Source organism: Theropithecus gelada, chromosome 15 (genome assembly GCF_003255815.1).
Source record: "Theropithecus gelada isolate Dixy chromosome 15, Tgel_1.0, whole genome shotgun sequence".
Classification (NCBI taxonomy): Eukaryota; Metazoa; Chordata; class Mammalia; order Primates; family Cercopithecidae; genus Theropithecus; species Theropithecus gelada.
In genome coordinates, this window is record NC_037683.1 from 47,447,028 (window position 1) to 47,472,913 (window position 25,886).

At 41.3% G+C, this 25,886-nt stretch overlaps 1 long non-coding RNA gene across 1 annotated transcript in view; it reads right to left on the bottom strand.

The window, feature by feature from the left end:
• The window catches only part of LOC112608292, an 86,889-nt gene extending 68,502 nt beyond the window's left edge, over nt 1–18,387 (bottom strand). The window contains exon 1 of the long non-coding RNA XR_003115970.1: nt 17,812–18,387. This is a non-coding gene — a long non-coding RNA (uncharacterized LOC112608292). The remainder of the gene's footprint in view (nt 1–17,811) is intronic.
• Nucleotides 18,388–25,886: the final 7,499 nt, after the last annotated feature.

Below are 25,886 nucleotides of genomic sequence, written 5' to 3' on the forward strand. Positions count from 1 at the left end.
GAGGACAGGAAAGCAGGAAGACAAATAGGCTGCCCTGAGAAGATGGAAGGGACATAGATTTTGGACAGCTATTATCCCTCAGGAGATGGCACCTCCGCATTCCCCTTCTGACCTACCACAGAGGAGCCAAGAGCTAGACAAAGGGCAAGAAGTACTGTGACTTCTTTATGACATGTTTTGAGGGACAGTGGGATGTTCCTGGTTCCTAAGGAAACCCAGGATCACTCACCATCTCATCATCAGGAGGAGGTGGTGGCAGGACTTGCTTCCTCTGATAGGACCCCAGCATTTAGCACAATGTGTCCACTGCTTGAATACAGAAGATCCAGGATGGGAAGAAACATGCACGTGTCCCTGCTCTCAATGCTGATTCTGTGCCTAAGGGATGGGGGCCCAGCCCATGGATGGTCTCCAGGATGGAGAAGCACAAGGTTCAGGCCTGCTGAACTAACATTCAACAGGTGTTTTTCTAAAGCATCCCCAAAGAGCAAAGGAGGTCTTGTGACAGGCACATCCTCCCTCCCTGGTGGGAGCGGGGCAGGCAGCCACACAGCTAGGAGAATAGAGGGAGGCCCAGAACAAAGTGAATTGACTCAGGAGGGTCACAGCAGCATCAGGTAGGGAGCCAGGGGTTAGCATGCACACATCCTGGTTTAGGGTGGAGCGGGTCCTTTCCATGGTTCCCTGCAGGCTCCTACCTGCTTGAGGCCAGCATGGGCTCATGCTGCTGACAGAAGTCCCAGGGGCAGAGAAATGAGCTGAAACTGATAGCTTCAGGATTCTGAGTTCTTGGCAAAGTCAAGAGCTAAGAGAAATCGAGGTCATAGCCTATGACTTACGTGGAATGCTGATGGTGGGTGAAGCCTTGCTCATCCCATAATCCCTGCACAAATCCATGTTCTATCTTCCCCAGGGTGAAGAGAGGCAAGAAGCAAAAGTCACATGAAGGGTATAAACTCAAGAATTTACTACTTCAGATTTGGGGGTAGATGCTAGGAATACATCAGTGATTGCCTAGGATCTTTGGGTTCACCTTTGGCACACTCAGGTAACATCATGTCATGGTGAATGGCCCTGACCTTCTAGAGCTCTTCTCTTGGGCTTTCCAGAAGGGCACTTCAGAATTGGCTAGAGGGAATTTCAGGAAACCAACCACCAGCAATGGGAGGAGGGTGGCTTCTCCACAACATCATTTTTGTTCAACGCTGGGTTGTTGAGGGCAGGGACCATGGCTGCTTCACTTCTGTACCTGCTCACTGCAGCCCAGGCAGGGAAGGCAAGGGATACAGGATAAACACAGGAATAGACTCCATGGAGACACTGCTTCCTGCACCACGTAGAAGGTGGCTGGGCCTCTGCTGCTTAACCAGCCAACCAGGGCCGAATGCTCTACCTGGCCGCTGGAGCCCATGGTCTAGGCCAGGCCTGTCATAGATGGAAGGGCCAGAATGGCCTCTGTGTCCACTGCAGGGACAGAAGAGAAGGGAGGACTTCCTTGAGCTCAGGTGGGAATATGAGAGGTAAGCACAATGCAGGCATGTAAAGTGCTTGGGGACACAAAGGAGCAGATGCCTCACAGGGCTGACCAGGCTTGCAGAGGTCTGTGCATTCTCATGCCCGAAGACAGTGAGGCCAGGACCCTGGGAAAGCATGGGAAGGGAGAGGGGGGCCTGGGAAGGGGCCAGTGAGATCGGTTTCCAGAAGGAGGGGTGGGTGCTGCCAACTGCCCCCCTTTCCTGACTTGTCCCTCTCCTCCACTATAAACTTCTCTCGTGTTCTTGCCTGGTCCATGGCCAGGCAAGCAGCATACTAGGGAATTTCCAGAGTGTGTCAATTCCAAGGTCAGGCCTAATACAAAGGCCACAGGGGCACGTCCCTGGGCAGGCAGACTGATCTATGGGAATCCAGACGGGGGGAAGGGAAGCCCCCCTTGCAGTAAATTGTGCTAGCAGCAAGTGTGTGTCAGGGGTGTGTCAGGGGAGAGGGGAAAGATACAGTGTGGGGCCAGGGCAGAATGACACACATACGGTTTTGCCATAATGGCAAAAACCACAATTACTTTTGCACCAACCTAAGAGTTCAGAGTAAGCACAGACATGTCAAGAAAGACACACTTACGTCTTCCTTGGACATGACTTGGGTGTTCTTGGACTCATGAACTTGGATTTGGGTGTTCATGAGTCCTTGAGTGTTCACGGATTCATGAACACCCTGCATGAGACATGCTCGAGCAAACACAGGCACAAACACAGAGACACAAAAACAGTTTTGCACACAACAGACAGCCCATCTTACAGACCCACAGACACAAATGCAGTCCAAATCCATCCTGCAAAGCCCCTCTCTTCCATAAATCCTCTAGGCTACCTCAGACCAGGCTCATCTCTCCTTTAAACTCTGGTTTGTCATTTCTGTCCCATTGCTTGTCTTTAATAAGATAGTTTTGGATTCACGTGCATACCCCTGGTCTCAACAATGTGGCTGTGTTCTCTTAAAGAATATCAGGGTCAGGAAGAGAGTCCACTGCCCTCTTCAGCAGCCTCACCCTTCGCCTACACACCCATCACCCTGAGGGCCCCCAATTTACTTTTGGCTCCATCCTTGCAGGGTCCTGACTCTCTGACTCTTTGAGTTAACAGACACAAGGAAAGAACAAACCAGGCAGACACTTAGTCCAGGTTATCATCAGGAAACCATGAAGAATCAGGTCCTGGTTCCCCAGTTACAAAACCCTTACACAAGACATGATCTCATTTGTAGCTCTAGCCTAAACTTTATGTTAACCACAATTCCACCCCTATCGACCATACCTCTAAACCCAACTCTAACCCCATTCCCAAAGAAACATTTAAACCATAGTTTTTCAAATAAGAAGGAACAACTGTACCTCAGACAGGTAATGCTAGTCACTGTGATCCAAAATGTTTACATGGCCAAATAAGTTTGAGATAGAAAACTGATGTGCTCTCTCCCCAGCAGCTTAATGCCTACCTCCCCTAGCTGGACCATGGCCATAGTGACCACTCTGTACCCATGAACTGTGGAGGGCCCAGAAACAGCAAACAACCTGTCATCTATACAAGATTAACACCACAGGTTACGCATAAGCCTGAATCCCTCTCCACACTATCTTGAAAGCTTAAAATCAGCCTCCAACACGAAATTTATCTCCTTGGCTAAATTCTAAATGCCAGCAGTGCCTTACTCCAACCCTAACACCTTCCTTATCTAAGATACACCAAGTTCTATCAACAGGAATCACAAACCCAGTTCCAAACCCTACTTTAACATCACCATGATTCCCACCCTATCCTTACCACTACCTCACTCCAAACTGGAACCATAACATCAATGCTGTTCTAAGCATAATTCTAACTCTAACTATAACCCTAGGTAGCTACACATTGAGGAATACATACATCTATGCTAGGCACACACATATGTGTCCTATATACCCCCAGGAGCTCAGGAGCTCTTTCAATAACAGCTGCACAGTCCATGGGGCATCTTGTTCCTGGAAGACTCAATGCTCCCCTGGCAACCCAGGAGCAGCCATGCTCCCAGACCCTGTGACCCTTGTTGGATATACAGGCCTATAGGGCCCAGCCCACTCCAAATTCTGTTGCAGAACTAGCCCAGCCCTTGAGCTGAAATTCCCACCATACCCATTTGTGGCTCTTACCTGCCAAGCTGGGAGCATCTGCTGCCCTGGAAACTCTACCAGGCAAGAGCAAACAGGCCCTGAGGCTGAAGGGAATGTGGTCCTTTCCAATGTGGGGATTTCCAGACTCTTGCAACACCCAAACCTAGGATGTCGACTCCAGAACTGGCTGAGGTGCCTGTCCTAGAGAGGTAGTGGGCCTGCTAACACTGTGGCTGAGGTAGCTGTGAATAAGCACAGTTCCTCTTCCAGGATCTCAGTCTGGTGACAGAGTGTTAAATCTGAATTCATCATCACAGGTAGGGCTGAAGTCATGTATGGCTCACTCTCTTCTAGGCTACCTCAGTGCCTCCCTCTCAAGCTTCCAGGTTCACCCACAGACCAGAGTGTGGGCAGAGACTCACTATCCCATTCTTGTTCTCAGGGCAGCTGTTTTCCGACCTAGTTTTTCATCCAGCAAGGTTTCCACCTCCAGCAAAACTTCCCTCCTTTCCTTCAGGGCTCCTAACTTTGTTTCTAAGCCACAGGACCAAGCATGGAGGCCCCAACATCTCCAGGATGGAACATCTCTCTGAGGCTGCTCAACCACTGAAGGCTCTAGGCCACAGGTAGGGGCTTAGAGTCTATACTAGAAAGAGCTTCCTGAATCTAGAAAAGGTAGGGAAGGATGGGACCTGAAGGTGCTGTGGACACCATCTGATACTAACAAGTGGCCTCCTGGATGGCATGACCAAGGCCAAAGGGATAACAGGATGTTTTGAGTGAGACAGAGAACCTGTGATTTTAGGAGAGGAAGCAGCACAGCCCCTTCCTCTTCCCTGCCATGTTCCCCCTAGCTTTCTCAGAGGCAGTGCCAGGCTGGAAAGTCCCTTTCCTAGGTGAACACCACCCCAGCTTCTTCAGACAATCTTTTTTTGCTTTCTACCGGGTCTGTGCCCATATGAAGTACGAATGAGGAGCAGAATAGATCCACATGGCTCTTCTGGCTGCACCTCACCAAATGCTAGGCTACCTGCACAGCAGAATCCTGGACAACCTGGTAAAAATAAAGATTCTTTGGCTATACTCTGATGATATCCTATTTAGGAACTGATGTAATGCCTCTAATTCTATTTTTTAAACAAGGTCCACAAGTGATTCTGATGGGCCTCGAAGTTTTGGAAACTGTCATCCATTGTAACATATTATTCTGGAATCATGCACATAACAACCCTACTACATATACACAGTAAGCTCATGACACCCTGCCTTTCTTGGAAGTACAGAATGAGAAATGACTGCTAATGGGTATGGAATCTCTTTTTGGAGGTATGAGGATGCTCTGGAATTAGTCATGATAGTTTCATAACTGAATATTCTAAAAACCAACGAATTATGAACTTTAAAATACAAATGTTATAGCATGTGAATTTTATCTCCATTTTAAAAAGACAAAGGTGAAATAAAAGACTTTTTCAGAGATATTATAGCTGAAACAATTCATCATCAACAGAACTTTATGAAAAGAAACTTTTTTTTTTTTTTTTTTTTTGAGGCGGAGTCTCGTTCTGTCGCCCAGGCTGGAGTGCAGTGGTGCGATCTTGGCTCACTGCAAGCTCCACCTCCTGGGTTTACGCCATTCTCCTGCCTCAGCCTCCTGAGTAGCTGGGACTACAGGCGCCCGCCACTGCGCCCGCCACCACACCCGGCTAATTTTTTTGTATTTTTAGTAGAGACGGGGTTTCACCGTGTTAGCCAGGATGGTCTTGATCTCCTGACCTCGTGATCCACCCGCCTCGGCCTCCCAAAGTGCTGGGATTACAGGCGTGAGCCACTGCACCCAGCCAAAAGAAACTTTATAGAAAGTCCTTCAGGCAGAAGGCAAATATCACCATACAGTAATCTGGATATACACCAAGAAATGAAGAGCAGAAATGATAACTATGTCAGTAAATATAAGATCTCTTTTCTTAATTTTTAGTCACTCTAAAAGATAATGGATTTTTAAAATAATTACATGAAAAATAATGATAATGTCAGGTTAGGTTTAGAAAAAATAGAGATATAAAATGAATGACAAAAGCACAAATGCCAGGAGATACACAAGTAGAAAAGAAATGGTAATGTTTTTAGGCTATAAGTGGAATAATATTACTTGAAGATTGTATCAGTCAGAATTCAATTAAGGAAGCACAACCACTAGGAGATACTTCATACAAATAAAAGTTTAAGTATATATGAATATGGGTTGTTGAAGGGATTTGGCCTTATGTAAGTGTGAGAGCTGGTTAAGCAATCTTAGATAGCTACTGTCTTTACCTTTGATACCAGAGATTGAAATCCATAAGGTGGGAATCAGGAGTAAAGGTGGATATAAAATGAGAGATAAGACTAGGAAGGACCAATCAAGAATGAGCTGGGTCTCATGAGGATGGACCAAAATCCATGTCAGTTCTGCTGTCACTGATCTTAGTGGTGTGAGTGTCCTGCAGAGATCAAGACTCTTCAGCAGGGAGCTAAACACAGGCACTCAGCTCAGGTGTTAGAGAGCCTGATGGAGGACCAGGGAAAGGTGGGGCACTTGCAGACCCACCCACTGCCACCCACCAGCAAGTTGAGCCAGCAAATAGGAGACATGTACACATACTACAAAATAGCTGCTACCTCACTTCTGCTTTCCAAGCCCCTCTAAGGATCCGTCCTGTGACACATTATAACCATAAACATAAAAGAAAGGGAACCCTGAGAAATGCAGTTCAACTCCTCCAAATTGACACATTATAAAATCATCACAAAGATAAGTTAAAGAAGTATATGCCCTAAAACAACCACTACAGAAATAAACGTCATAAATCAAAAAGATGGGTAATAACAAAGCAGAAAGAAAGAAAATGTTTTAAATCATAAAAAGAAAAAGGAAGCAAAGAACATACAGACAAATGGTAAATGGCAAGATGGTAGATTTAAACACAATCGTATCATTAATTACTTTAAATGTAAATGTTCTAAAAATCCTAATAAGAGGCAAAGCTTGTGATACAGGATATTTTTTTTAAGTAAGACCCAACTATATGCTGCCATCAAGAAGCCCACTTTATGGGCAAATGACTTGAACAGACACTTTTCAAAAGAAGACATATGAGTGTCCAGCAAACATATGAAAATATGCCCAACAGCACTCATCATTAGAGAAATGCAAATCAAACCACAATGAGATTCCCTCTCACACCAGTCGGAATGGCTATTATTAAAAAGTCAAAAAATAATAGATGCTGCAAGATTGTGGAGAAAAGGGAATACTTATACACTGCTGATAGAAATGTAAATTAGTTGAGCCATGTGGAAAACAGTTTGGAAATTTCTCATGGAACTTAAAACAGAAGTACCATTCAACCCAGAAATCCTGTTATTGGGTATATACCCAAAGGAATATAAATCATTCTACCATAAAGACACATGCACACAAATATTAATCACAGCACTATTCACAATAGCAAAGACATGGAATCAACCTAAATACCCATCAATGATAGACTGGATAAAGAAAATGTGGTACATATATGTCATGGAATACTACATAGTCATAAAAAAGAATGAGATCGTGTCCTTTGCAGGGACATGGAGGAGCTGGAAGCCGTTATTCTCAGCAAATGAACACAGGGACAGAAAACCAAACACCACATGTTCTCACTTACAAGTGGGAAGCTAAACATTGAGTACACATGGACACAAAGAAGAAAACAACAGATACTGGGGCCTACTTGAGGGTAGAGGGTGGAAGGAGGGTGAGGATCGAAAAACTACCTATCAGTACTACATTTATTATCTGGGTAATGAAATACTCTGCACAACAAACTCCTGTGTTCACACAATTTACCTATATAACAATCCTGCACATGTACCCCTTAACCTAAAAGTTTTTTTAAAAAAGAAACCCATTTTAAATATAAAGACACAAGTAAGTTTAAAATGTTATGTGTGGATATATATAATATATACATTTATATATATTTTATATATATATAATGCTAATATTATTCAGAAGAAAGCTGGAGTGGCTATATTAATATTAGTCAAAATAGATTTTATAGCAAGGAATACTACCAGATTAAGGATCATTTCAGAATGGTAACAGATTCAACTCATCAAAAGGATATAAAAATCCTAATGTTTAAGCATCTGGTAGCACAGCATCAAAGTACAGGAAACAAAACCTGATAGAATTGCAAGGATGAATCCACAATTATAATTGAAGATTTCCAGCCCCTTTCACAATAATTGGGAAAATAAATATACAGATCAGTAGCTTACAGAAGATTTGAACAATACTTGCAAGCAACTTGAACTAATTAACATTTGTAGATGATTTCATCCAACAACAGCAAAGTACACACTCTTTTCAAAAACACAAAGAACAGTAAACATGATATACCACATTCTGGGCCATAAGATAAGACTGAATAAATTTAGAAGTTTTCCATTATACAGAGTATGTTCTCTAAATACAATAGAAGTTAGAAATCAGTGGCAGAAAGATATCTGGAAAATCCTCAAATATCTGGAAACTAAATAACATACTTCTAAATATCTCATGGATAAAGGAAACACTCAAAAGGAAAATTAAAAATATTTTGGACTAATGGAAATTGAATATGTAATGTATCAAAAATTGTGGTATGCAGCTAAAGCAGTTAAATTTATAAACACATTTTATAAATACAAATTTAAAGGGAAATTTATAGCAATAAATACTGATATTAGAAAAATTTAAAAACTCAAATAAATTAAGATTCCACCTTAATAAACTAGGAAAAGCAAAGTCAATTAAACACAAAGAAAGCAGAAGGAAACAATAAAGATAGCAGAAATCAATACTATAGAAAACAGAAAAACAATATAGAATCTTAATGAAATCAGAAACTGATTCTTTGAGAACAAATGATAAAACTCTAGTCAGATTGACCCAGTAAAAAAGAGAGAAGACACAAATTACCAATATCAGGAATTGAGGAGTACTATAAAACAGTCTACAGGTATTACAATGAGAAAAGGAATATTATGAATAACTTTATGCCAACAAATTTAACAGATTAAATATAATTTAATTAAAAGATATAAACTATAAAATATCACTCCAGAAGAAACAGATAACCTGAATAGCCTACATCTAATACAAAACTTGAAACTGTCATTAAAAGCTTTCACACGAAGAAAATTTTAGACCCAGGTGGTCTTACTGGTATTCTATTAAACACTGAAGGAAGAATACTGCCCACCAAATCTCCACAAACTCTTCCATAAAACTGAAGACGAGGTAGTACTTGCCACCTCATTCTGAGGTGAGCACTATTTAAAATATACATAGAGAGAGATGGGGTCTTACAGGCTGATCTTGAACTCCTGGCTTCCAGTGATCCTCCTGCCTCAGCCTCCCAAAGTGCTGAGATTACAGAAATGAGCCAGTGTGCCTGGGCAAAGTGAGTGCTGTTTTAATGCTAAAAGAGGCAAATTTCAAGAAAAGTATAGCAAGTACTCTTCATAATCAAAGACACTAACTTCTTATTTACTTCTTTTTTTTTTTTTTTTTTTTTGAGACGGAGTCTCGCGCTGTCGCCCAGGCTGGAGTGCAGTGGCCGGATCTCAGCTCACTGCAAGCTCCGCCTCCCGGGTTCACGCCATTCTCCTGCCTCAGCCTCCCGAGTAGCTGGGACTACAGGCGCTGCCACCTCGCCCGGCTATTTTTTGTATTTCTTAGTAGAGACGGGGTTTCACCGTGTTAGCCAGGATGGTCTCGATCTCCTGACCTCGTGATCCGCCCGTCTCGGCCTCCCAAAGTGCTGGGATTACAGGCTTGAGCCACCGCGCCCGGCTTATTTACTTCTTAAGAAAAAATTAGCAAACAAATCAAACTATATAAAAAAATATAAATTTTCATGACTAAGTGGGGGTATGCCATAGGGAATGCAAGGCTGGTTAAACATTTGTAAATCAGTTAATGTAATCTGCAATATCAATAGGTTAAAGAAGAAAAAACAATATGATCAACTCATTAGATGCAGAAAATACATTTGACAAAATCCAAGACTGTTCATGACAAAAACACTCAGAAAACTAGGATAGATGGGAACTTCCTCAACATGATAAAGGGCATCTGCAGAAGTCCTACAGCTAATATCATATTGAGTGGTAAAAGACTGAATACTTTTCCCTACTAGCAGGAACAATGCAAAGAAGCCCACTTTCACCACTCATTTTCAACATAATACTCAAGTTAGCCAATGCAATAAAACATGATAAAGAAATAAGAGATACACAGATTGCAAAGAAACAAATAGTGTCCCTATTCACAAGCAACATTATTGTCTCTGTAGACAATCTCACAGATAAAAAGACAGCAGAACTAGTGACTTTAGTAAGGTCACAGAATATAAAGTAAATATGCAATAATCAGTCATATATCTATGTATTATCAATGAATAATTTGAAAAAAAAATTTAAGTATCATTTAGAATAGCACCAGTGTGGTATTGGAATAAAGACTGAAAAACAGATCTATGAAACAACAGAGATTTCAAAAATAGATTCCTACATATATGGCCAATAGATTTTCAACAATAGTCTTCAATAGATAGTACTAGAACAATTGCATATTTTCACTTTTAAAAAGAACTTCAATCCTATATCTTCTACCATACACAAAATTACTAGTCCAATACCAAAATGATCCATTAAAAAAATTGATAAATTCTACTTCATCAGAATTAAGAACTTCTGTTCCTTAAAAGATATGGTTGAGAGAATGAAAGGATAAGCCACACTCTGGCAGAAAATATTTGCAAATCACATGTCTGATAAAGGACTTGTATCTAGAATAAATAAAGACCTCTCAAAATTCATTCAGCAATAAAAAAAACAAACAACCCCCACAAAAAGAAGATATAAGAGATTGTTCCCAGGACTTTGGGAGGTGAAGGCAGGAGGATCGCTTGATGCCAAGAATTTGAGACCAGCCTGGGCAACACAGTGAGACTCTGTCTCTACAAAAAATAAAAAAAAAATTAGCTGGGCACAGTGATGTGCACCTGTAGTCCCAGCTACTTGGGCAACTGGGATAGGAAGATGGCTTAACCCCAGGAGTTTGAGGCTGCAGTGACTTATGACTGTGCCACTACACTCCAGCCTGGGAAACAAAGTAAGACCCTGTCTCTAAAAAGAAAATTAATAATACAAATGATAAAAAGAAACAGTCAAACATACCAAGAGCCTCTGCATTATTAGTCATTGAGGAAATATAATTAAAATCACTTAGTTAAAAATAATTTATATTTCAAAACAGCTAGAAGAAAATATTCAGAGTGTTCTCAACATAAAAATATTATCTGTCCTAGTTGATTAAAACAATCCTAATAGTGACTTTCTAAAACGATTTCATGATCTATTACTGGATCTATACACAACCTGAGGATCATTTTAAAGTTTTAATTAAAGAACTACCACTTTTTCTTTTGATTTAAAAATGGTCACCTCTAAGAGACAAGGGCAACATGTGAGGTATAAGGTAAGTTTTGCCTTTGACTGGAGTGGTACAAAAACAAATTGCTCAAACTTGTCCTGAGAGTCTGTGGTTGGGAGGTCTAGAGATGGATAGCTACTAATACGACTTTGACTGAAGAAGAAAAGTCTACTCCATACAAGAAACTTATTGCTATGGTCTGAATGTGTCTCTCCAAAATTCATTATATTGAAACCTAATAACCAATGTGATGGTATTAGGAGGTGGGGACTTTGGGAGGCTCTGCCCTCATTAATGGGATTGGTGCCCTTATAAAAGAGTCCCCAGAGAACTGCCTCACCCCTTTCACCATACGAAGACACAGCAAAAAGGCACTATCTATAAACCAAAAAGCAGGCCCTCACCAGATATCAAATCTGCCAGCATCTTGATCTTGGAATTCCTAGCTTCCTACACTATAAGAAATACATGTCTATTGTTTATAAGCTGTCTGATTTGTGGCATTTTGTTATAGCAGCCTAAATGGACTGACTCTGATCCTCTTTGATCTGTGGGGATATGTGAAAAGAATGTTTATTGCAGCACTGCTTATATTGATAAGTAGGTAGAACAACCTCAAAAAAAATGAATTATTTAATAAATTGTAATATATTCATGCTATGAATAAGAAAAGAAAACAATACTGCTTTAATCCAGGGGGAACACAGTGATTAATCACTGATTCCATTTGCAAATTGGATCAGCTGTATTTTCAGCACAGGATGGTGTATTCAGAAGTTCCAGTGGGAAGATAGAGAAATGAGTGAATTGCAAAGGTTTAACAGTTATAATATTTATATTTGAAAAAAACATTTAAACCCCCTCATTTTTTATATCATGCAGACTATGAAAGGCAAAACTCAACATCTTAGCTATCTGGTTCCTAGGAATATGCAGACAGCTCTAGTTCATCAAATAGTGGAGCAAACCTGTCCCCTGAGGAGCATCAGAATTTAGGAGGAGAAGCATCAATGAGACTGCTATATTCATCAGAAAGAGGGCATAGGCTAAAAAGTCTTAAAATATTGATTTGTAGACCTGGAAGTCTTCAAATTAGTATGGAAACATACTAAATTCACTTTTTTGAGGCCTGCTCACTGGAGGAATATCAAGGCTATGCATATTTAAAACAAACAAATACACACAGAAACCCCAAATTGTTTTCCAGCCCTGACCACAGGATCTGTGAGGGCAGAAATCCACTGAGCAGAATTATTAAAGGAAGGGGGCCAGGCACGGTGGCTCACGCCTGTAAACCCAGCACTTTGGGAGGCCAAGGTGGGCGGATCACGAGGTCAGGAGATTGAGACCATCCTGATTAACATGGTGAAACCCCGTCTTTACTAAACATACAAAAAATCAGCCAGGTGTGGTGGTGGACACCTGTAGTCCCAGCTACTTGGGAGGCTGAGGCAGGAGAATGGCATGAACCTGGGAGGCGGAGCTTGCCGTGAGCTGAGATAGTGCCACTGCACTTCAGCCCGGGTGACAAAGCGAGACTCCGTCTCAAAAAAAAAAAAAAAAAAGAATTATTAAAGGAAAACAAAGTCTAAATCCAAATAAAAACAACACAGATTAACCAAGTTATTTTTAAAGTGACATAGCTTTAGTTTTGGGAGGAAATTGTGGGGAAGCAACCAATTAGGCTAACACCCTTGATGCTTAACTGAGATGAGTATCAAACTTATATTACAGGACACTTTGATTAAAAGAGATGTTACTCCAGTATTCAAGATATGCACCTGCAGTGCTTGAGAAATTAACAAAATCAGCTTTAGCTTCTAGAAAAACAAATGGTAGTGATTGTCAAGAATTGTGCCAAGTGCGGTGACTCAAGCCTGTAATCCCAGCACTTTGGGCGGGCAGATCACCTGAGGTCGGGAGTTCAAGACCAGCCTGGCCAACATGGCAAAACTCTGTCTCTATTAAAAGTACAAAAATTAGCTGGCCATGGTGGTGGGCACCTATAATCCCAGCTACTCAGGAGGCTGAAGTAGGATAATCATTTGAACCTGGGAGGCAGAGGTTGCAGTGAGCCGATAACGCGCCACTGTACTCCAGCCTGGGTGAAAAGAAAAAAAAAAAAAAAAAAGAAAGAAAGTACAGGGTCTGTGATTTTATTTACAAGTTAACAAACTATCCTACTACTGTTTCGTGAATGCTGGCAGAAGATGCAAGACTCCCAAGTCAGAGATAAAGGACTTTATTAGTCACAGTACAGCCACAACAAAAGCTTCACCATGTTTTTTTTTTTTTTTTGCATCAGTTCCCCTTGTCTCCCAAGTCCCATGGGATTGGCACAGCATCTATGATAGATGCCTGCACATGCAGTGGGCTGCATTACAGTAGAGAAACACTGAACTTTGGGGACTCACTGCTTTTACAGTAAGAAGAAACAAGCCTGATCTTTGTTCACGAGTAGACGTTACCTTAACCCTAAAAGTTGCTCATTGCAAATATAACGCTGAGAAACAGATAAGAAACAGTCAGAACCTTGCATTCTCGGCATCCCTAGCATGGCCTAGGACAGGTTGCCTCTCTCAACGGAGATTAGTGATAGGTAAAAATAAATGGCTAGTGAGAAAAAACAAAACAAAACAAAAAAACTGGCTTTCCTTGTGCTGATAGAAGTCCTAGGAAAGACACTTGGGTTAAAAAGGAAATCAATTAACAAAGACCCCCACAAATTATGCTAAATGATTACTTCTTTAGCTGGTAGGTGGAATTGAGGTTTCCTGTTTCCTTATTAAGGAAGAAAAGAGAGACAGAAAACGTAATCACAGGAACAATATGAATGTCAAAGAATCTGTGGTAACTTGAGAAGGGTATGGAAAAAACTTCTGGACAAAATCAAAGGTGGTGCTAAACAACAATGGGACAAGAAAATAGAATAGACCTATCTGGCTGAATGGCATGAAAGAAATGAGAGTAAATGGTGAACTTAAACTTCGTCTTGCTATTGTTGGTGGGGATAGTCTCTAAGATGGCCCCTTATGATTCCCACCTCCTGGTGTTCATGCTTTGTGTAATCCCATCTTCTTGAGTCTCTGGGTGGATATGTGACTTGATTCTAATTAACAGAACATGGCAAAGGTGAGCAGAAGTCACTCCCATGATGACACTGCATTATATAACTTCATCTTCTAGCACACTTGCTCTGGCTTAATGAAGTGGCCATATTGGAAAAGCTCACATGGCAAAGAACTGCAGGTGGACTTTAGATACTGAGAGTAATCTCCAGTTGACATCCAGCAAGAAGCCAAGGTCTTCAATCCTAAAACTGCAGAGAAATGAATTCTGCCAACAATCTGAGTGAACTTGGGAGAAGATTCTTTCCCAGTCAAGCCTCCAAATGAGAATGCTGCCCAGACAACACCTTAACTGCAGCCTATGAGACAACAAGCAAGGACCAAGCTGGACTTCTGACCCACAGAAACTGTGAGATAACAAGTTGTATGTTGTTTTAAGATACCACATTTGGGGTCATTTGTTACATAATAATAGAAAACCAATATAATGCTGTAGCCATGATTGAAAGAGAAGTGTTTGTCAGGTAGCAATGCATATGTGGGTAGCATGGAATTTGAAGAGCACCTGCTTAAAGTGCAGTGAGACTATTTATAAAGGCAAGCAGAGGTAGGAGGAAGATATGACTGCTCCATAGCATGAGCTAGGGAAGAAATGGGGAAGAAAAAGGCATCTAGGGAGATCATCTCCCTCAGCTCATCCTCTAAAGAAATTTACAAAGCTGTGGATAATCTGAAGCCCTAAGCAGGAAGGAACCACCTCATCCTGCATGTTAAGTGTAAAGTATCTTTATGTGCTTTCACTGACTTCTTATATGGGAGTGGCAGATTTTTATAAAAGGCTTTAAAAATGTAACAGTGATCTTGAGGAAAATTCAGGTTGGGGATGGGGCAGGCAATACTAAAGCAAAAGAAACTTCTGAAAATGGAAGCAAGGAAACACTAAAAATCAGTGGGTTTCATAGACAGAAAAAGGAAGTCTCAATTTTCTTTCTTTGATCTCAGGAGGAAGGAACAATCGGGATAGTTTCCACCGCTTTACAAAGTGCAAGCGTTCACGAATCATTGAATAAATGCTGTAAAGATGACTGGGGAAAGCAAAGGGTTTATTTGAGATCACAGCATCAGCACCCTTTCTCTAGGTCAAAGTGGGCCAGAGAGGGCTGAGGAAACCAAATCTTCATAACTTGTTTCTAGAAACTATGGAGTCACAAGCTCATATCCACTCTGCTTCCTCAAAGATAGAACCTGAATGGTGAGTTGGGTTTAGCAGGGATGATGGTATGTAACCAATACAATAAATATAGGTGATTTCTCTGACATCAGGGAAGAGCTACTAAATTTTGGACTTTAGATGGTTTCCATACCACATCTCATTTCTCTTAAATATACACATCAGTATATAGCAGAATTGCCAGGTCATATAGAGATTCAACTTTTTGAAGAACCATGAAATGTTTTCCACAGCAGCTGCACCATTTTACATATCCAACAGCAAAGCACCAGGGTTCCAATTTCTCCACATCCTCACCACACATTATTTCCTTTTTTTAAAATAGCCATCCTACTGGGTGTGAAGTAACATCTCATTGTGTGTGTGTGTGTGTGTTTTAATTGGGGCTGGGTCTCCTGTGTTGCCCAGGCTGATCTCAAAATCCTAGGCTCAAGCAATCCTCCTGCCTCAGCTCCCCCCAAGTAGCTGGGATTACAGGCACATGCCACTGCATCCAGCTTCACTGTAGTTCTGATTTGCATTTTCCTAATGACCAATGACGTTGAGCATGTTTTAAATGTGCTTATTGGTCATTTGTATATCTTCTCTGGAGAAATGTCTATTCACATCCTTTTCCCATTTCTAAATAAAGTTTCTTTCTTGTTGAGTTGTAGGGTTCTTTATATATACTGGGTATTAATCCCTTTATCAGATGTATGATTTGCAACTATTTTCTCCTATTCCGTGGGTTGTCTTTTTGCTTTCTTTATGGTACTCTTTTATGCATAGAATTTTTAAAATACTGATATTTTATGTTTTTTCTTTTGTTACTCATGCTTTTGGTGTCAAAATCTAAGAAATTATTGCCAAATCCAAGGCGATAAATATCTTCTCCTGTTTCCTTCTAAGAGATTTATTATTTTTGATTTGCCTTAGTCTATTTTGTGCTGCTATAACAGAACAAGAGATTTATATCTTACGTCTCTGGAGGCTGGGAAGCCCAAGATTGAGGTTTCACTTTCAGTGAAGGCCTTCATGTGGCATCATTTCATGGCAGAAGGTGGAAGGGCAAGAAACTCGCTTTTATAACAAACCCCCTGCCATGACTTACCCATTCCAGAGATAATGTTAATTAATTTATGAGGGCAGAGCTCTCAAGACCTAATCACCTATTAGGCCCCACCTCTCAACATGGTTGCATTGAGAATTATGTTTCCAACACATGAACTTTGGGAGGCACATTCAAACCATAGTAGCTCTTAAACTTAACCAAGAGTACATTCTTGCTTCTTCCTCTCCTTTACATTTCTTCCCAAATAAAATCTGTGAAAAACAGATTTCATGAGTTTAATCTTTGTAACCTTGGTCAAATTCCTTAATCTTTCTAAATCTCATTTTAGAGGAAGATAATTTCACAAAGCTGTTTTAAGAGTTATATGAGATGTTTAAAGATACCTAGTACAGTGCCGAGCGCACTGGTGCTCAAAAATCCTATACATCCTTTATTCTTTCCTTCAAAGGTCTTTCACTCCAGGACCTGCCAAAGTCTGTTATTCCACCTGATCTTACTGCTTCCTTCTAGACGGTCAAACCCAGGGGCTCAAATCTCCTATCTTTGCTTGAGAGGCCTCACTGGTCCTCATGCCCCACTTGGGGCCCTGTGCTCTTGCAGCAGTTTCTACCTCCACTAAAATGCGGCATGGAGCAACTGGGCTACCATGGAGAAGAAAAATCCGAATAGGGAAAGAGGGGAATGGAAAGAGACCCTACAAGGCCTCCACCTCTGGGCCGCGGTGGTAGAAGACAAGTGAGGGCACATGGAGGGCTATAGGGAGATTAACGCCAAAGTCCTTGGAGCCGTGGGAAGTCACTCATGGATCCCATGGCAGGATCTCCCCTCCCTAGTCAGAGGTTGCTTCTGACAGTTCAAGGGCACAGTTTCAGGTCCTCCTTTTCTAGGGGGTCCTCTGGGGACTCCACCATCACGAGGTTCCTGCAGCTCCCCTATGTTCCCAGGTGGTCTTCCATTGAGCTAGCTCCAGAGACCACCCTTGTGCCCCCTTGTGCCACTCCCACAGTGACACGGAAGGGCTCCCTAAGGGCCAGTGCTCTCCACACGGGGGCTCCCCATGGCAGCAAATCCAGAGAGCACCCCGGGAGTCCATTCCTACAGCGGGCCTTCATGGGGGCGGTTCCCTGCAGCACCTCAGGGCCTTCTCCTAATAGAGGCAGCTGTCACTCGGGGTTCATCCAGTGACACGAGGGCCACCTTGGAGGCAGCTCCCATGCAAGCACTTCAGAGTCCCCGGAGGACTGTCCACGGCCGCAAACCCGCCCCTCAGGTAACGGTTGGGTCCCCGCCGCCCCCGTCCCCACTTACCAGGGCCGTCCGGGGCCAGCGGACTCTACACTGCCGGCCCTGCGCTGCCCAGCAGAGCTCGAGGGCCGGCTTGCTGGGTTGAGGGCCGGCAGCATGCAGCGCTGGCTGAGCTGGCGGGTTGAAGCGTGGACGGCGGCGGCGCGTGCGCCCACGCGAGGCTTTCTTGGCCCGCAGGTGGGCGCGCGCTGCTTTCCGCCCCGCCCTCCCGCGCCTCGAGGTACTGGCCTCTCGAATCAGCTAGGGGCGCCGGCGTGCTTAGTGTGGGGGGACGCGGGAGTGGGGTTCCATGGGCTCGCGTGAACCGTAGGCCCAGGTTGGCGCCAGTTGGCGCCCCCTAGGAGCGCCCTGGACTGCGGTGCGGCGACTGAACCCGCCGGCCGACTGCAGCAAGGACACCGCGCAGGGCCGAGGCCGCTAACTCTTTGTTGCGCTCCTGCCCGTAAGGGTGAGAATGACTCTTCCAGCGACTTTGGCCCTCCTGCTCTCTCGCCAAGCTGCCCACCCTAGGCCTCCGGGCTCACGACACTGGCATTCGGACACTCTCTGCAGTACTCTACTGGCCTCCGGAATGTCCAAATGACCCAACTCTGTGCACTGTTTCCTGAGAGTATTGGTCTCCCATCTCCAGCAGGAAAGCTGGGCTGTCGTGTAACCCACTTTTTGCTGCAGCAACCTCATCCCTTAGACTATTCAAACAGCCAGCTGTTCTGAAGGCTTTAATGTGCATTACACACCAAACCAGGTGCTTCGAAGAAAGTGAGGGCAACACAGAGAATATGAAAAATAATTAAACCACTGATAGCTAATTATAAAGAAATAACTGAAGAAGTACAAATGAAATGCTGAGGACCTTATTTAAATTATTTTATTTATATATTTATAGTTTATGTACATTTGGCATACCTGTTTCCAGATGGATTCAGTTTCTATACCGTAAAAATCAATTCATCTCATCTTGTGGGGGATACAAACAAGAACTCATTTTGTCCTCAAGGTCATGAAACTTACCAATAAGGACTATAAGGGAGGTAAATATAGTATTTACTATGGCTTAAATGTTTGTTCCCTCCAAAACTCCTTGAAATTTAATTGCCATTGTAATAGTATATAGAGGTGGACCTTTAAGAGGTGATTTGCCCATGAGGGCTCTGCCCTTTTGGGTTAGTTTAATGCCTTTTAAAAAGGGCTTTCAAGAGTCATTTACTCTCTTGACTCTTCTGCTCCTCTGCATGTGAAAAACAGCATTCCCTCACTCTGGAAGATGCAGTGCTCAAAGGCACCACCTTGGAAGTAGAAACCAGGTCCTTACCAGACACCAAACTGTTGGTGCCTTGATCTTGGACTTCCCAGCCTCCAGAACTGTAAGAAATTAATTTCTGTTCATTATAAATTACCTAGTCTGTGGTATTTTGTCATAGCAGCACAAAATGGACTAAGGCAATACTGTATTTTGCTATTTTTTGGGGGGGATGGGGTCTCTCTCTGTTACCCAGGCTGGAGTACAGTGGTGTGATCATAGCTCACTATTGTCTCAAATTCCTGGGCTCAGGCAATCCTCCTCCCTCAGCCTCTGCAGTAGCTGGGATTACAGGCATGAGCCACCCACCCAGCTTGCTATCACTTTTAGACACAAAATGCTAGATACTAAACACTGTACATACATATATTAAGTCATTTAAACTTCACACAACTATGAAGTACTATACTTTTATTATTTTCATTATACAGCTGTAGAAACTGAGGTACAGAAAGATTAAACGACCTCCCTAAGATCACATAACTAACATGTGGAATCTACGTATTCTGAATCCAGAGCCCTTACTCCAAATCAGGTTGACTGTACTGCCTCCAGGACCACCTTTAAAGTGTGGCAGGATCCCAGATATTTTTTTGCAAGGTTCTTAAGTATGTAAACAATTTGATTAAAGTGTCTACTGCAAAATCCATGGGCTCATGTGAAGTGTAATGTTTTATTAATGAAGATTTGAGATAATGTCTAAGGAAATGGTACTTACATATTTGTTTACTGTTATGTCAGTGCACATAAAGCTTCTTGGTGGTGTCTAGGCACTGTTCTTGTTCAAGTCTAAGTACCATCTCTTTCTGTCTTTATTATCAGATGCACCACTTCTGGTTAATTTCACATCTCCCACATAACAAAAAGTAATGATGCTATTGTCACTCTTCAGAACCTGTTTGTATCAAGACAATATAGATCTTCTTGTCTTTATAGCTTCCTATCATTTATTTAGCACTAATTAAATCATCTTGCCACCTGTGAATACTGACTTCTAAAGACTCTCCCAGTGGTTATTACTGAATTTCATTAATCATGACCACAAATTCAAGTCTTATGCAGAGGATATAGTCAAATGTGAAATGATCACTTGTTTTCTGGATTGTTAAATATACCCTTTGGGATTTTATAATATAAATATAAATATAGAACAACATGCCTTCCAACCATGGCTTTTCTTGAAATTTTTTTTAGGCCATAATCACTGCATTCCTTGAGTGAGCTCTTTCAATGTTTACTGCATCCCTACCTTACTCACACTGCCACTAGCAGAGAGAATAGGTGGGGGGCTGTTGACTTAGTGAGAGGAGCAATCTCATTGGTAGAGACTCTCTGATACTCTTCTAGCATGGCTTAAGATCAACCAGGGAATACCCCCTTTATAATAAAAATGCTCAACAAACGAGGAATAGAATGAAATTTCCTTGATCTGATAAAGGGCATCTATTAAAAACTCAATAGTAGCATCATACTTAATGGTAAAAGACTGAATGCTTTCTTGCTAAGATCAGGAATAAAACAAGTATGTCCACTCTCACCACTTATACTCAACATTGTATTGGAGGTTCTAGTCAGGGCTGTAAGGCAATAAAATGAAGTAAAAAACATCCAAATGAGAAAGGAAAAATAAAACTATCTGCAGATGATATGATCTTGTATATAGAAAATACTAAGGAATCCACTTAACCTGTTAGAACTAATAAATAAGTTCAGCAAGGCTGCAAACTACAAGATCAATATACAAACTTAATTTTATTTCGATGTACTTGAATGAACAATGCAAAACTGGAATTTTAAACAATTCCATTACTAATTGCATCAAAACAATAAAATACTTAGGAATAAGTTTTGCAAAACTTATAATCTGGGCCAGGCGTGGAGGCTCATGCCTGTAATCCCAGCACTTTGGGAGGCTGAGACGGGTGGATCACTTGAGGTCAGTAGTTCAAGACCAGCCTGGCCAATATGGTGAAACCCTGTCTCTACTAAAAATACAAAAATTTGCTGGGCATAGTGGCAGGCACCTGTAATCCTGGCTACTCAGGAGGCTGAGGTGGGAGAATTGCTTGAACCCAGGAGGTGGAGGTCTCAGTGAGCCGAGATCGTGCCACTGCACTCCAACCTGGGTGACAGAGCGAGATTCTGTCTCAAAAAAAGCACACACAAGAAAACCCAAAACAACTACAACAACAATAAACGTTTACTCTGAAAACTACAAACCATTGTTGAAAGAAATTAAAGAAGAGCTAAGTAAAGATTTTTTAAACCCCGTTTTCGTGGATTGGAAGACATCATTAAGATAACAATATTCCCCACATTGATCTATAGATTCGAAACAATGCCTCCCAGAATCCCAGCTGACATTGTTTTAGAAAGTGATAGATGATTCTAAAATTCATATAGATTCAATATAGAATTCAATATAGAATTGCAAGAGACCCTGAATAGCCCAAGAAATCTTGAAAAAAAAAAAAAAGTAAGAGGACTCACACTTCCCATTTCAAAACTTACTACGAAGCAACAGTAATTAAGTCAGTGTGGTACTGGCACAGGGATAGATATATACATCAATGAAATAGAGTTAAGAGTACAAAAATAAGCCCATACATCTATGGACAACTAAGTTTCAACAAGGCTACCAAGATCAGTCGATGAGAAAATACAACAACAATGAAAATACATTCAACAAACAATGCCTGGCCAACTGTTTTCTTTTGTATCCACATACAAATGGATGAATTTGGACCCTTAGCTCACACCATACACAAAGTTGTATCTAAGACTTGAACAAAAAGCTAAAACTATAAAACTCTTAGAAGACAACATAAGGGAAAGCATTCATAATGTTGGACTTGGCCATGACTTCTTGGATATGACACCAAAAGCACAGGCAACAAAAGAAAAAATAGATAAATTGGACTTTATTGAAATTAAATAAAAACTTGCTCATCAAAGGACACTATCAAGAGAGTGAAGAGGCAACTCAAAAATGGAAGCAAGTATTTGCAAATCATATATCTGATAAGGGACTTGTATTTGAAATTCAAAAAGAACTCTTATAATTCAGTAACAGAAAGATAAATAACTAGATTTTAAAGTGGACGAAGGATCTCAATAGATATTTCTCAAAAATAAGTTACACAAATAGCCAATAAGCACATGAAAAGATGCTCAACATCATTAGTCATCAGAGAGATGCAAATCAAAACCACAACAGGTTACCACTTCATACTCACTAGGATGGCTAGAATCAAAAAGTCAGATAACGACAAGTGTTGAGGAGGATTTGGAGAAATAGAACCCTCATACATTGCTGATGAGAATGTAAAATGGTGCAGTTGCTTTGGAGAACAGTTTGGCAGCTCCTCAAAAGGTTAAACAGTTGCCATATGACCCAGCAATTTCACTCCTAAGTATATTCCCAATAGAAATGAAAACACATGTCCACACAAAAACTTTTACATGAGTGTTCATGGCAGCATTATTTATAATAGCCAAAAGATGGAAACAACCCAAATGTTCATCAGCAAATAAATGGATAAACAAAATATGGTATAACCATACAATGGAATATTATTCAGCCATTAAAAAGAATGAAATACTGCTACATGCTACACTGAACCTGGAAAACATTATGCTAAGTGAAAGAAACCAATCATAATAGATAGTATACTATATGATTCCATTTATGTGAAAGTCCAGAATAGAAAAAGCTATAGAGGCAGAAAGTAGATTACTGGTTACCTAAGAACTGGGAGGAAAGAGATGTGGTAGATAAAAGGTACAGTGTTTCTTTTTTGAGGTGATGAGAATGTTCTAAAACTGTAATGTTGGTTGCACATATCTGAATATACCAGAAACCATTGAATTGTCTACTTTATGTGGGTGGATTTGGTATGCATGCTATAGTCTGTATATTATAGCTCAATAAATATTTTTCAAGTGTGGATTCTGGAGCCAGAGAGATCTACATTCATACCCCAAAATTGCAATTAGTAGATATGTGTCCTTGGGGGTGGTTTCTTAATATCTCTGAGTCTTAGTCTTCTCATCTATGAAATGAGGATTTAATAAAATAATGTAGATAAAACACTTAGTCTAATGCCTTGAATAAAGTAAATATTCAATAAATGTCAACTATTAATAGTTGACATTTATATTGCCCAAGATTACAAAATCGTTTAATGCTGAAATTCTAATTTCACAAACATTACTCGGTGTTCATTATATAATACTGCCCTTAAGCCTATATCCCCAGTGACATAGCAGGGGTGGTATATAAGAACTTTATATATTATATGTGACAATGTGTTTGCTTGCAAAAACAGACTTTTTTATTCTGCCACTGACTCACTCCTTCCTTGCATCACCTCAAACTCACTCATCAAATCAATTCTGTCTTCAGATTCCTGAACTCTCTTTCATGACAGAAATCCAATTCAAACAAATTTGAGAGGATAAAGGAATTTATTGATTCATATAACAGAAAATTGGGAAGTCCAGGGGTGGAGCTGAATTCAAATCGTTAAAAATGTCATTTCTTTACAACCTTGGGTCTCTCTGTGGCCCCTTTTACTCCCACCAAGCTTGCGTTTTGACAAGCTGGGAGACTAAGAATATAGCTGGAGACCATTTCAGAATTATGTCATACCAGTTTAGCAGCCCCAGTGAAAAGAGAAAACATCTCTTTCTTAGCATCTATATGAAAAATCTTAGAAATTTCTTCCAGCAGCTATGTGAAAAATGTATTTTTTAAGCTTAGGAGAATTTTATCAAGACAGCACATACTAATGCTGCATATTATTGCTAAGGCCTATATTTAGTGTTCTTCCTCAAGACTAAAATGTGTGCCTTGTTTTAACATGTAAAAGGGTCGTCTACAAGAAGCCAGTCCTTATGGACATAGGAAGAGTGTAAAACATGCCTATTCCAGTTGGGAATAGCATTCTGGCCATCTCTCCCATCATATAACATTTCATTCAAGGAAGGCTCTTAGAATACTAACAGTCTGATGAGGTTGTTAGCCCTGCTGCATACACCCAGAAGAATAGCAGAACCATTTATTCTTCACGCTGCCAAGGTACTGAATTTTAAAGGAAACAGATCCTGGTCACCTCTTACACTCCTGTTTTCACAGTCATGCCTCACCCCTTTGCTTTTCTCTGACCTAACCCTGGCCTTTGAACAGATTTAGAATGTGTTGAGTCCAGGATGTCTGTGGGCGGCTGCTTTTTTTTTCTTTTTAGAATTCAGCAAATTAATGGCTTCCCTGATAAAGAAGCTAGACATTGACTTGATAGCTCAAGATACATCAAAAAGGTATTAATTTAGAACTATTAAATATTCCAAAACAATTGCTCTTTAATTTTCCCTAGTCTGTTTTAGGAAGGGAGTCTTTAAAAGACATCCACCTGAGTTGATGCTAATACTGGGTCACCACCTGGAACGTGATTCTTGATTGGCAAGCTGAACCTACTCCAAATTCCCCAGGGGCCTCGCAGTCTGGAGCGGTATCTGTGTCCTTTCTGCATGGTTTATGCTAGAAAAATAGAAAATGTATTTAGATGGCTCATTGCTAGGGCATGGGACATACATATCCCCTCAGATATGGTTTAAAGAAAGCACACTGAGAGAGTGGCACAAGTAGGTGAGGGAGCAAGGATTTGTTCATGTTTAATCAGGGTCTATTAGAATTCTAATGGCTGCAAGTCTAACGGCAGGAAGTCTCAAAACCCATTTGGGAAGGAGAATTTCTAGATGAAGTCAGTAAAGGTCAAAGTAAAACTCACCCCCAGGACAGTAAGGTTTGAGGTTTTGTAGTGGGCAGCCAGATCAGATAGGAGGGTTAGAGGTTCAGCCTTCTTAGCATTTAAGATACTACAATGGAAAGGATCTGAAAATCCTGTCCACATAGGGAGTTTCTTGACTACTTGAGCAGCCTTTTCAGATTGTAAACTGGCGTTGTCTAATCATGTGACCTCACAACAAAGTCAGACATACCTAATCCAGAAGTAAGTTTCATTTGGTAAGGGGTCGCAAATTTATAAATATCGTTTTGCTTTTCAGGTTAGATTAGGATGCAGAAAGAGTTTTCAAATTTTTTTCAACACTGACAGTCACTGAGTATTAACAGAAACATAATGGATGGGGGTTCAAATCAGGATGATGCATGGGATGGATTACCTTGCTGTGATGCAAATGTGTAAAATAAAGATCCTATGACAGAAAAAAAAAAAAGCGAAGGGAAAGTTGGTGATTGGAATGACCTGGGTCATGTGCCCATTACTGGAACGACCACTGTGGCCAGAGGGATGAGACTCTACAATTGGCTAGGTCTGGGTCTCATGCCCACCTTGTGTTAGGAAGTGGGGCGCTATAATTGGCAGCTGAATGAGAACTACATGGAGTGGAGCAGGGGAACCTCTCCAGAGGAGAGTGTTGCTGTGAGTAGAAGAGAGTCAAGGAATTGATGGGCAGATTGAAAGGAAGAAACAAACAAAAAAAACTGGATACTCATTCTACTCTCTCTACTGGACCATTCTTATTTTATTTTATTTTATTTAAGTTCCGGGATACATGTGCAGAATGCGCAGGTTTTTTACATAGGTATACATGTGCCGTGATGGTTTGCTGCACCTATCAACCCATCATCTAGGTTTTAAGCCCTGCAGGCATTAGGTATTCGTCCTAATGCTCTCCCTCTCCTTGCCCCTCACCCCCAACATGCCCCACTGCGTGTTGTTCCCCTCCCTGTGTCCATGTGTTCTCATTGTTCAAC